General features: G+C 39.7%; 1 pseudogene; it reads right to left on the bottom strand.

The window, feature by feature from the left end:
* Positions 1 to 9,186, bottom strand: part of LOC146470885 (uncharacterized) — a 12,118-nt pseudogene extending 2,932 nt beyond the window's left edge.
* Between the last annotated feature and the right edge of the window lie 3,314 nt (positions 9,187 to 12,500).

Below are 12,500 nucleotides of genomic sequence, written 5' to 3'. Positions count from 1 at the left end.
ACACCACCCTCTTTTCCCCTAGCCCAGCAAAACGCAAATGAATTTTAGCACTTGCAGTTGGCACTTCACTGTCGCTTGTACAGGAAAGACAAACAAACGATTTTGTTCAAGTGTTCTTTACTTGAAAAACTCTATAGTCTCCACTTCTTGTGGTTACAGTCATTTTCATGCCTTTACCCTGACCACGCTGTAATGTGCCAGATTGCTTGCCAGATCTTGATGATGATGGAGTCTGATAACCAAATAATCTTCAATGTTCCTCAATGGCAGAAGTACATGTATTGGTCGGTATTTAATGCGGAACTCTACCTCCATGATTGTCTCTTTTGTCTGCTTCCCCTCCGCCCAAATCAGGAGTTCTAGCCGCCATGTTTCTTGAAGCGCGCGAAAACCTAGATCCCAGGGTCCTTGAGCATAGTCCAGAATTCCATTCGCGGTGTGAGCCATTCAGTTTGGTAAGCCACTCAATTTGACTGTGATCCATTCATTTTGTAACTTGCCATCCAGTGTCATCCAATTGAAATGAACCATTCAATTTGAAAGTAATCCATTCACTTTGGTAATGTGTCATTCAATTTACGATCATGCATTTAGTTTGCATTGGTTAGCCATTCAATTTAGACGTGATCCATTCATTTTGGTAAAATGCCATTCAATTTGGTAGTACTTACTTTGACATCATCCACCTGCCATAAACCCAGGATATTGGCGATTTCCCGCACCATTGGAATAACCGCATAATTGGCACTCTTGCGACATACTGGACACTTGCTCTGAGGTGCTTGACTCAATCCACTGTTCTAGACAATGCACACAACTAATTACGGCATAACAAATGGAACATACTGCTGCTGGTAGTTTACATTGACTAAGACAAACTGAGCACTTAAATAATGACTAGATCATTTTAGCTTCATCTTCAACAGTTTTTTGAGAGGAAGAACTACTGCTATTACCTCGCAACTGGTTAGAATTCCTGGGTTCTGGTGAAAAGGATTCTTTGAAATCGTCCTCCTCTTTAATGTCTGGGGATAGCATCTTTCATAACCGACCCAGAATATCTCCTGTTGTGGACTTTTTTTTTCTTTGGGATCTTTCCCCTTCTCAAGTACGACTTTTGACTTTTCTTGGCCATCAGTATCTTTCGGCTCCCTCTCCAGAACTGAGATCCTGTTCATTGCAAAGAGGGAATATTATGACTTTGGGGAATTTATTACCTTATCGCTGAATTACAAGCCATCTTGTAGGGTAGACAAATTAAAAGTTTGAAATGACAGTGTTTCGAAATCGGAAACTCAGTTCAGTTCTCACAATCCATAAACTGGAAACGTTAGGTACTAGCCATATACTTTTTACTGTCAAAATTTGAGATGGGGATGTACCTGTGCTAGTCGCGTTTTAAATTTTCCGTAAACTTGTTTCCCCGTAAGACCAAAAAAAAAAATGAAATAAAACTGAACAAAACAAAAACAAATGTGTGGAAAATTAAAACTGTAACTGAACTAGGGGTTTTCTAGCAGAGCTACATCCCCGTCTCAAATTTTGGCAGTGAAATAATGTGCTTAGTACCTGACGTTTCCAATGGAAAAACTAACAGAACCTATCCCGCCAGTGACTTAAAACCTTCGTTGCCAGTGGTTTTTTTACTTTAGAAACCCTCAAAGAAGTTGGCTTACTAAAACTTACTATTCGCGATTACAGGCACATGAAGAAGAACCTTAAAAGTAATCCCTAACTATTATACTTAACAAGACAAAATAAAATAAGAGGCCTTTTTCAGTCGACTGAAGCTTTTCAATTATATCAACTTGGCTTACCTTTGGTGGTCTCCCCAGACATAACTGGCAGATGTTTTGCATCGAGGAGAATTATGTCAAAACCCAATTGTTCTTTTAACATCTGCGCTTCATCAACTGGCTAGGTTTCTTCTGTCAAACTCGTTTATTGTGCCAGATGATAGGACGTCCACTACTACAACTGACTTCTTCTATGATGATGGTTGCACTTTTCTCGAGCCAGAGGAGAAGCTCGGCCACTGCAAGGTTTGAGGATTGGACATCTGGCCAGGTGGTGGGCTTAGATTTGTTCCTAGGGAGGCTGTTCTCTGGTAAGAAAGGGGGATTCCAAGCGAATTACATGGTGAAGATACTTCGGCAGAGGTCTTTGAGAACGTGGGCCGTTCACGACATCTGTCTTGGTGTGATCTTCTATATTAAAAAAGCTGGTTTCTGTTGGTATAATAATCTCCCCTTCTTGTTCACAGCAAATGTAAATGCCTTGATTTATATCGAGTTTGAAAATCATACCTAAGTTTCCCGCCATTAAAGTCGAAGGCCTCAGCCAGACTTTTTCATTCATCTTTATCTTGACGCAGTTTGCCATCTTCACAGCTACAGGGTTCACAGTTACAGATGGAACGATTCTGATCTGAGTTTTGCGCCTTTTCTTGACAGCTGTAAATCAAGCAGGACAAACAAAGAAAGCTGGGAAAAATTCTTGTTTTCTGAGCTGCTTTTGTTTTACTTTGCAGTGATTTATTTACCGGTAGTGAAACGTGTGATTCGTTGTTAATGCGTTGCAAACTAATTTGTGGCATTTCATTTTAGACGAATTCGGTGCAAGAAAACCACAACGCACTGAAGAATTTTCCCCATCCGTGCGAAATGGGGCATTTCATCAGACAAAAATTTGGTTTCGGTCAAGGTTATAAGAGGCACAATTTAAAATATGACATTTCCGTCAAAATCACACTATTTTATTCCATTTCGAGCAAGCCTAATAACAAGAATACAGTTTACTGTTCCAAATAAGAAAGTTCGGACCGTCTCAACCCTTAGTCGAGTAAAACGAATCACTAATATCTCACTTGAGAGGTTTTCCGAATTTAGGACCCCCTCTAAACTCAAAGTTGTTTCCGAATTTCGGACCCCCTCGACACTTCTCCGTAACTATCTAACTTGAAAGGCTATCCGAATTTCAGACTCCCCCTACACTTTTCCGAGGAAGACGATCATTACTTTTAACTTGAGAGGTGTGCAAATTTCGGACCCCCTCTACACTTATCCGAGGAAAAACGATCATTACTATTAACTTAAGAGGTGTCTCAAGTTTCAGGCCCCCTCAACACTTATTTACTTGGCTGAGGAAAAACGATCACTTCTATCTAATAAACCCAAAATGTTTTCCGAATTTAGGACCCCCTCAACACTATCCGTGGAAAACGATCATTACTATTTAACTCAACATATTTTCCGAATTTCAGACCCCCTTCCCCCCCCCCCCTTACTCAACACTTATTGGAGGAAAAACGATCTCTTAGATATTGAAAGGTTGTCCGAAGTTCAGTTCCTCTCAACACTTGTCCTAGAATATTTTACTTTACAGTTCGCTGCGGCTGGAGGCAGCTGTATTCCGGATGTTATGCAATCACAAGGGCTAGCGTTTTTCTCTCCAGCACACATTGCTGGATAAAGGACGATAACCGCAAATATGCTAGGGACGTAGTCATGGTTTCTACAAAATTAGAAGTGCACAGTCTGTACAGACCGGTGAAAGAAACATGTTTCATTCCTGTTAGCAACAAGTTCTTAACCTATTGAGATATAAAATGAAATTTTTAAAAAACTAACAGACAAAATAGTTACCACATTAATAATTATTGATGAACGATAAAACATATTGTATGTCAAGGAAATCAGAAAGACAGCCTGTTACTGGGAGCCTTTGGACAAACGAGCTTTCTCTTAGATTTTCCACAAATTCACTTTTTTTCGTTCCTCCTGTTTTCCCAATGAAGATGCTTCAGCTTCAAGCCTGCTAGCATCCCATTTCCTAAAAATGATAACACTCTCATCAAACGGGAACTGACTAACATATATCACAGTAATATATAAAAACAGTCCAAACTTTCCTCCCAATTCTCTACTTATCAGTCTGCTAAACAGGAAGGCATCCGAAGATCCCTAGATGTGCCATTTACACAATATAATTTTTATTGCTGCACATGGTTGAATGTATACAGAAATACTTAAAAAAATCTTAGCAGATAACATTGCAGTGTTTCAGTTTAGAATGTGTATAAAATGAGAAAAACAAAATTTACCATTCTCACTTCCAATGTCCAGGACTAGATCACCTCCTTTCAAAAATGTTTGTACGAGTGTTTCGTACAATTCGTCAAGGTTTGTGATGTGTCCAGACACATGTCTTTCAGTCAGCTTCTTGTGGGATAATGCCCAGTGGCCCACAACAAAGCAGTCCACGATCTTAGACATCAGTAAGTCTGAAAGATGAATGTAACATGTAGATTAGAACTTGCTACAAAATTAATTATCTTCTCTAGGTACAATAAATTTAAAGCCACATGCTTTAGGAAGGTGGCTGCTCAGTTGTTAGGAGTGACTTCCCTTCCCGAGGCAAACTTTTTTTTTTGGTTACCTTCATGACACTCATTTAAGTTATTAAAATTTGAAGTAAGCATACATAACAGGTAAAAAAAGTTGTCCAATAGTAGCATGGCCCTGACTTTAATCAGTAGGGGTTCAAGTCCTTGAATGCTTCTGTTTCTTGGTTACAAACAGAGACATTTGCATCTTGAATTTTATACAGCTCTTCTCTATACTATGAAACCTGTTAGGATCTGGGCTGCTCCAGCAGACAGAATCTTCTTCTGTACTTTGTGTATTGATGCAGTAGGACATACAGTTATGATGTTGAACATGGTCATAAGCTTTTTGAAATTTATTTGTATGGCCATATCAACTGTAGTGGGGACGTCTGCACCTACGTCCTATAAAAAAATGAAAGCTCTAAAAACAACGATGTCCTTAAAAGATAATACAAGGAGCTGAAGACAACAACAAAAGAACCTTATAATCTTCTATATATCGGTAATATTTTGTTTTTTGTGAATTACAGTCGGACCTCTATTAAGCAGCCACCCTGGGGACTTTGAAAACTGGCAGCTTTATAGAGGTTGCCCGTTTCATAGAGGTACAATATAAATTGAATAGAAATGTCAGTCAACGTAATTTAATGGCCTCTATATAGCAAAACGCTTGTTGAAAAGTGAACATAATGTGAAGATGAATGTGAAAATCATCGAGAAAGAACTTTAAGTGCCCTGTATTTGCGCATTTCAAGTCCGTGCAAAGTGCAAATTAGTCACTACTGGGCGAAACAGGATGGAGCGAAAAGTTTTCTCGGGAAAGTCAAATCATACATGAAGGTAAACGTCAGACGTCCACACAAAAGATGTAAGCAATTTATCCAACTGGCATCTCCAACCCGCAGCAAAATACTCTGAAACACGGTAAACATAACAAAATTTCCGGCTCAAAAGGTTTAGTGTTCATTTTTATAAGGATGAACCTGCATTTCCCAAGGAATATATATACAACAGTAAAATGAGAAGCTTTCAGTAGAAAAAGTAACAAGTTTTAATTGCCATTGACCTGACATACCGGCTTGTTGGGCTGTCGCCAACATCAGTTTCCTCTGCTGTTCATCACAAGAATTTCTGTTCCCCAATTCCAGGACTTGTTCCAAGCTTACTGGAACTCTGATACCCCTTTCGCATAGGGTACCACGGCAAGGCCAACAGGGTCAAGATGGTGGTTTAGTGGACCAGACTTTGGTTGGGCAGCATTTTCAATGAATTTGGTGGGATATCCATTGACCTTTAGGCTGTCCTGGACGTGGGATGTTTCCTCTGTTCTCAGGCCCTTGTTAGAAGGGATGGTGTCCGCATGGCGCATCAACGTGCTGACAACAGATCATTTATGTTGCGCAGGGTGGTGTGAATCAAATGGCAAGTACTTGTTGGTATGGGTAGCTTTACAGTAGAACAACAAGAATCGGGAACTTACTCACTGGCAGAATGGACTTAGCTAATGCTACTCTTACTAGTTTCAAATCTTTCCTCTATGACTACTACTCTACTGCTGTCAGAATGAACTACAATCCGGACAACCCTCGAACGTTTTAAACCATCTGTTTGAAATGCAACTCCACAAGATTTCTAGATGTACCAATAATGTGCTGCATGTGATGTGTTTTTCTTTCTTTCTTTTACATATATTTTATTTCTGGGCCTGCGGTAATTGGCTACTTAGCTGTTGCGATATCCCTGACAACGTCTACATATTGATTGTTATTTGTTTTGGTTTCATAAATGCAACGCTAATAAAATAAAATAAATAACAAATACATGAAAAAAATGACTTGATTTCTTCCATTTGAAAAGACTCAAAGACACTTGACACTTCTAAACTTTGTAAAATTCGGTAGGAAATCCGTCCGTACCAAGACTTATGTTTAAATCCATACCCTTAAATAAATCTGTTTCAGTAGTTGCTTTTATATTTATATATGCATTGTTCATGTTTCAAATAAAATGACGAAGGGTCACTACAAAAATTCTCATTGTTAATAAGATATTTATTACCTGTCCGACCATGTACGCACTGCGTACTTAATTTTTCTCAGGCTTGTATACTGGAATTCCCACGTGGTCACGGACTGAACACTTATCAACCCTGAACTTACGAGGTAAATTACATTTATCCAAAAGTGTCTGCTATTTTCTCCCTAATGGCGATTCTCTACGACCAAGAAAAGAAATAAAACTGAAAAAAACAAAAACAAATGTTGGAAATTAAAAAATGTGACTGAACTGGGGGCTTTGTAACACAGCTACATCCCCCTCTCAAACTTTGTCAGTAAAATAATGTGCCTAGTACCTGACGTTTCCAATGGAAAGACAACCACAACTGTACATTTGCGCCAGTGACTAAAAAGCTTTGTCGCCAGTGGTTCAAAAATCGAAACCCTCGAAGAAGTTGGCTTACTAAAACTACTTCCGATTACAGGCACATAAAGAAAAACGTTAAAAGTAATCCTTATCTATTATACTTTACGAAACAATATAAAATAAGAAGCCTTTTTCAGTCGACTGAAGCTTTTATGATTATATCAACTTGTCTTACCTTTGGTGGTCTCCCGGGACATAACTGGAAGATGTTTTGCATCAAGGAGATTACGTCTAAGCCCAAACGTTCTTTCAGCATCATTTGCAGTTCATCCACCAACGAGGTTTCTTCTGTCAAACTGAGATGAACTTGAAATTTCTTGTTTATTGCGCCAGATGATAGGACATCCACGAGTATCTGTAAAACGCGGACCGGATGGCTGCGGATGCATATAAATATACAGATTAACAAGAAGAAAAAAAGTGAATGGAAAATGACAACAACAATTAACAAAGGAGTAACGTTACCCGAAAAAAAGAAACACGAGTAAACAAACAACGGCGCTGGGACTTAAAGAGACCACTAAACCAATCATCAATTTGCATTTAGTCGGTAGTCTTCAGGGCCGAGTTAAGCACCTCTATATCGCTTGGCCACCAGATGTCCGCATACAAAATGATTACCCCCATAGCCATAGAAATGATTCACATAAATCAATGAACTGAAATAGTTTATTATCAGTGACACTCACAACATTAACATACTTGTAACTCACAGTTAGATTGAGGTGACATCAAATGTCGATAATCAATAAAACAACTTTTGTTCCACGGCAGATTTGGCAGGTCCTTTAGCATAAGTAACGCAACAGTGTAAGCTAATATAAACAACTGTAACCGGGAGCCTATAATGGACTCCTGCTGTAACATGCAAATTATTGACAACTAGAACAAAAAGTCTGCTTATTACACTCAGCTATTGAACAGAAGAATTTTTTTGCGCCTTTAATACTAGTTTCAAAACTGAAGTATTCGATTCCGACGCTTTATCTCCCGAAAATTAATTCGAGTTTCAAAACTAAAGTTCCCGCTTAGGCCACGCCTATCCACTTAGCGGAACTATTCAGCTTGGAGTGCTCATCATTCTCTTAAGGTGGGGGTACACCTGAAAAACAGGGCCTTTTTCCAACAATTCTCACATGTAAGAAAAGAGGAAAAAAGGGCCACGTTGTCTTGAGGTTATAGACCTCAAAAGGTCAATAGTATGGTCCATTTGGCCTTTCTTCGTGTTGTCATGAGTACTACTTCTTAACTCATTCACATTTTCAGGATTAAAGGCATAGAGCTTTTAAGATTTTAAGAAACCATTCGGGAAGATTCTATCGAATCGCCTCATTCATTGATTTGAGTGTTGAAATTTACACCATTAAGTTTGAGGGTTAACAAGCGTTACCTTGTTTGAAATGTAATCATGGAACTTTGGCGACTGGCTCTGAGGGAGATGTTCTGTCTCTCTTGTGTTCCAGACATCTTTGAAAGACTCCAACTGAGCAAGGAATTCTTCTTCTGTTTCTGCATTGACAAGTCCTGTGAATTGAAAAATATGCTAAAATTAGCGTGTTGCCATGATCATCCTTGTCTTTGTTTATCAATGTTAAGCCCTAAGGTGAGAGGCGGAGTAAGGATTTCGATGTCCCATTTATTTAAATCTGTTTCGAAACAAAAATTTCTGGCTCCAAAGCAAAAATGTTAAAGCCCAGATACAATACATACCTTCTTCCTTGGTCTTGTTGTTTATTCCACCAAAAACATCTACCAGAAACTCTGCTTGCACTTTGTGCGGGATTAACTTTAACTGCTCTTTACAGTTGTCTTTAAAATGGGTGAAGCACCTTAGGTCAAGAGCATGGTAAAAATTTCTCGGTAATGTTTGGGTCAAGGCTTCTTCGCCATTGGTTCCGAATGCAAGGACTGCGGCCATATCCTTGTTCATCCCCACTAACATTGAAAAGAAGAAGTTATAGCTTTCAAAAGTTTTACGTTGATAAAGCAACATTGGCATACACATGGGGTGTTTCCCTTTTTTATGATCCACCAACATGAGGCTACTATATGTAGTGACTGTCAGGTGAAATTTTCCCAGGTTAAATGTGGGATCAGCTCAAAGTACAGAGAACTTTGCGGAGTTGGTACAGAACCTTACTATATCTCTCAGTTGCCAAATGAAGCCAAGAACCACAGGAAGCTCTGGTCCAGTAACTTCTCGTATGAATGCACTTTCCGGACTACCCAACTGCTGCCTGTTGCTATTCATTAGCATCACTATGAGCGAGTCAACCTGCTTTGAAGCATAAGTTGGCATGCGCTAGGGCAAGGCAGCCATTTTGTAGCTCCACCCTGTTAAGATAACTGGCACCACTGTTGCGTGATGTTACCATAATTGCTCTACTACCTCTTTCAAGGTGTCTGTGTGCACCAGTACTGCACCTCTAGATGAGAGGGCCCCTCGTCATAGCTACCATCGATTCTTATACGCTCTACTTCCTTCATAGAACCTGTGTTCCTGTTAACAAAGACTGGTTCAACAGTATGTTCCTTCTTAAGCATTTTCAAGCCTGCCATGTGCTGTTGGGGACCTTTTTCAAAGATTCCTGGTGCCTTGACAACACCTGCACAAATTTCTCCTGTGTTTGCTGTTGCAGGGAAATTGTAAGAAGTGGTTTGTAGCACGGAAGGGTAGTTATTGACATAATCTGTTCTTGTTGTCAGAGATCCCTTCCCTGAAATGCGCAAGGTGGCATGAGACTAATGGGTAGCCATAGTGTCCAAGGAAAAACCTGCCTGGTCATCCCTTCCAAGGTTCATAATGTCTCTGCCATCAGTGTATTGAATGATATTTAATGTAGAGTAAAATGCAGCACTCCAGTGTTGATCCCGGTAGAAATGGATATTAAAAGCCTTGCGTGCCCTTTTATGGACAACGCTTGCAACTCCTTGGTAGCGAATGGCAGAACGTCTTCTCTTATTGCATGCAATACAAAGTTGTACCACTGTTCCATACGCAAAGGTCTGTTTGTATTTGTTCTCAAGGAAATCCTTAATGCACCTAAATCTTGCCTTCTTCCAAACCTTCTTGTTACCATCAAATGTTACAACTCCTGTACGCCGCCATGCATCTGCCCCTGCCCCACACTGCGCAGCAAACTCTTCAACGGCTGCTCCTATTCCTGGACAGTCTTGAAGTATTCTGCTCATTTTCTTGCTGCGTCTTCTCTTAAGGTACCTCCTTTCCCATGACCTTCTTATGTGACTCCCAAACTGCCTTTCTGTAGAGTGAAGCTCTTTTCTTCTGGCTCATCAACCTGCCATCTTCACCAAGTGCGTCTGACATTCCATTTTGCTATAATTCAGTCTCACTTGCATCTGAATCTGAGATGATCTCTCCATCCTGGACATCCTGCTCCGTCTGACATGAATTTTTTACAAACAAATATGCCTGTCGAGAATGTTCAACCAGCCTTTCTTCCTCTAAACTCAAGCCTAGAAGAGGAATCTGTCCTGCAAAATCTAGAAGTAACTGTTCCACTGCTTCAAGGTTTAAAATCATGTAACATTTCTTTATCAACATCTACAAATGTGAACCAATTAAAACTGCACTTCTTAAGAATAACTTGCAACTGATGGGAGTTCATACTTATGTCATCTGTTTCTGTCACGTGTTCGTAGCATTCTCCATCATTTATGTATTTTGATAGTTCAAATTGGTGAGGAAACTTGCCTCCTGCATTGACATCTCCTTCATCTCCTCCTTCATCTTGCTGATGATCAGTGTCATCTCCACTCTCAGAAATTTCATCTTCACTCACTGAATTGGCATCAGATACTCCTAGTGACACTGCTCTGTTATGGCCATTGTGAAAGCCATAGATCTTTTGGGCTTTATGAGCAGAGATTCCTGAAGATCTGACAGCCAAATACTTTAGCCTCTCTTTTTCTGATTCACTCTCAGCTAGATTGAGAAGAGACATCAATTCCTTCTTTGACACTATTGTCTCCTTATTTTGACCATTGCTTTGCACTACTTTGTTTAGAAGCATCTGCAACACACTATAATAAATAGATGACTGCTTTTCCACCAGATACAAACAGTATGTCCATGATTACTTTACACCGACTCCAATGGCAGCAAGTGGTTACTGTAATAACTTTCTTGGGGCATGAGCTGAAGTGTAAGTTACCCCAGGGCTGCACAACTTAAATGCCTCTTTGAGAAGGAGAACCCCATTCATTAAAATATATGACCCTCCTCGGGAAAACAGGGACAAAGGTGATAGCACGCTCACAACACGCTAACACAGCACGCTTAGCGTGTCTAGATTCATGGATATGCGCATACTAATTTACAGAACAATTTAGAACACACCACCTTTTGTTTAGAAATAGTTAGCACACTAAACCTTTTGTTTCAATAAGTGTGCTCGATGTCACGCTTAGCGTGCGTTTTAACACGCTTAAACTTTCAAGAACACGCTTGAATAATAACAGAACAACACCAAGTCATTTCAGCTGTCATTGTTGAGACGAAAGTTTGAGCAAAGTTTATAACTAAACACGACTGATTTGCATTCAATGTGCGATCTCTTTCGAACTGTGAATTAACAATGAAGGTCAAAGTAGCAAAAATATTCATTTCACTTACTTAAACCTTGATTTCGAAGATACAGCGCAACTATTACGTCTATATTGCTGACCAAAGAATTGCCAAAGATTGAAGAAGTGTACGGATATCAGGCATGTCATTTTCAAAGCTTATTGAATATTTTCCAAACGATTATAGGCTCCTGCGAAGACAGCTGAGCAGCTTCTAGTTTCCAACGAACCAAAATGTCATCCAATTCGCTGTGACACAAGTGACGTGACAGAGGCGCTTAAACTTGCATAATTTTTTTCCCGTCAGATTTTAGAACTGAAACATTGCCCGTTTTTATACTACAGGACGCATTATCCGTCTGGACGAACTTGGGCAAACATTCGTATTTCGTCTGGTTATTCATCTGTAGTATAAAGACGGGCACAAGACGCATTATCCGTCTGGGCGAACTATCTTCCGCTGTCTGTCTTAAACGACGCACAACGAAATTCTTATATTATGGGCAGATCTATGTCACGTGCTAGATAACCAGAACAACGTGGATCAGGTTTCATTTTGCCATACACGCTCGATTGCTCAGAAGCATGCCAGCGTGCTGTGGGCCGGGATTTGAATGTCCTTTCCAAGTGATAGAAAATCATGTCTGAAATTAATTTTGTTTGAAGCGAAAAAGCGGGGAATGTTTCTTGTTCTTTTGATGTTTACATTTATTACCGGTACTTCTCATACACATTCAAATGCACTTGACGCTACTCGGTAGAGAAAAATACTTTTTTAGCACGTGGTTTTCGGCTTTTTCCGAAAAGAGGATGGCAAGTTGACAGCATGACGAAAAGGTTTTTTCCGAATGTCTGCTTCAAATCAAAGTAGAGTGGTCACGCTTTGGTGTGTTTTCACACACAGCTTTTGTTTTGAAGTTTAACACGCTTTTTTGTTCAATAGATCACGCTTCTTTGTTTGGTAGGTCACGCTTTTATTGTTTTTAGCGTGTCCTGTGAAACAAAAGATTCAGTAATGAGGCAAGATTCTGAGCACGCCTTAATTGGCTAAAATCAAATTCTTTTGTTTTGAAGTGAAAGCGTGTTGTGAGCGTGCTATCAC

This window comes from Pavona decussata, unplaced genomic scaffold (genome assembly GCF_977016875.1).
Source record: "Pavona decussata unplaced genomic scaffold, jaPavDecu1.1 SCAFFOLD_109, whole genome shotgun sequence".
In the NCBI taxonomy this organism is placed as follows: Eukaryota; Metazoa; Cnidaria; class Anthozoa; order Scleractinia; family Agariciidae; genus Pavona; species Pavona decussata.
This window is presented reverse-complemented; position numbering and strand designations above follow the sequence as displayed.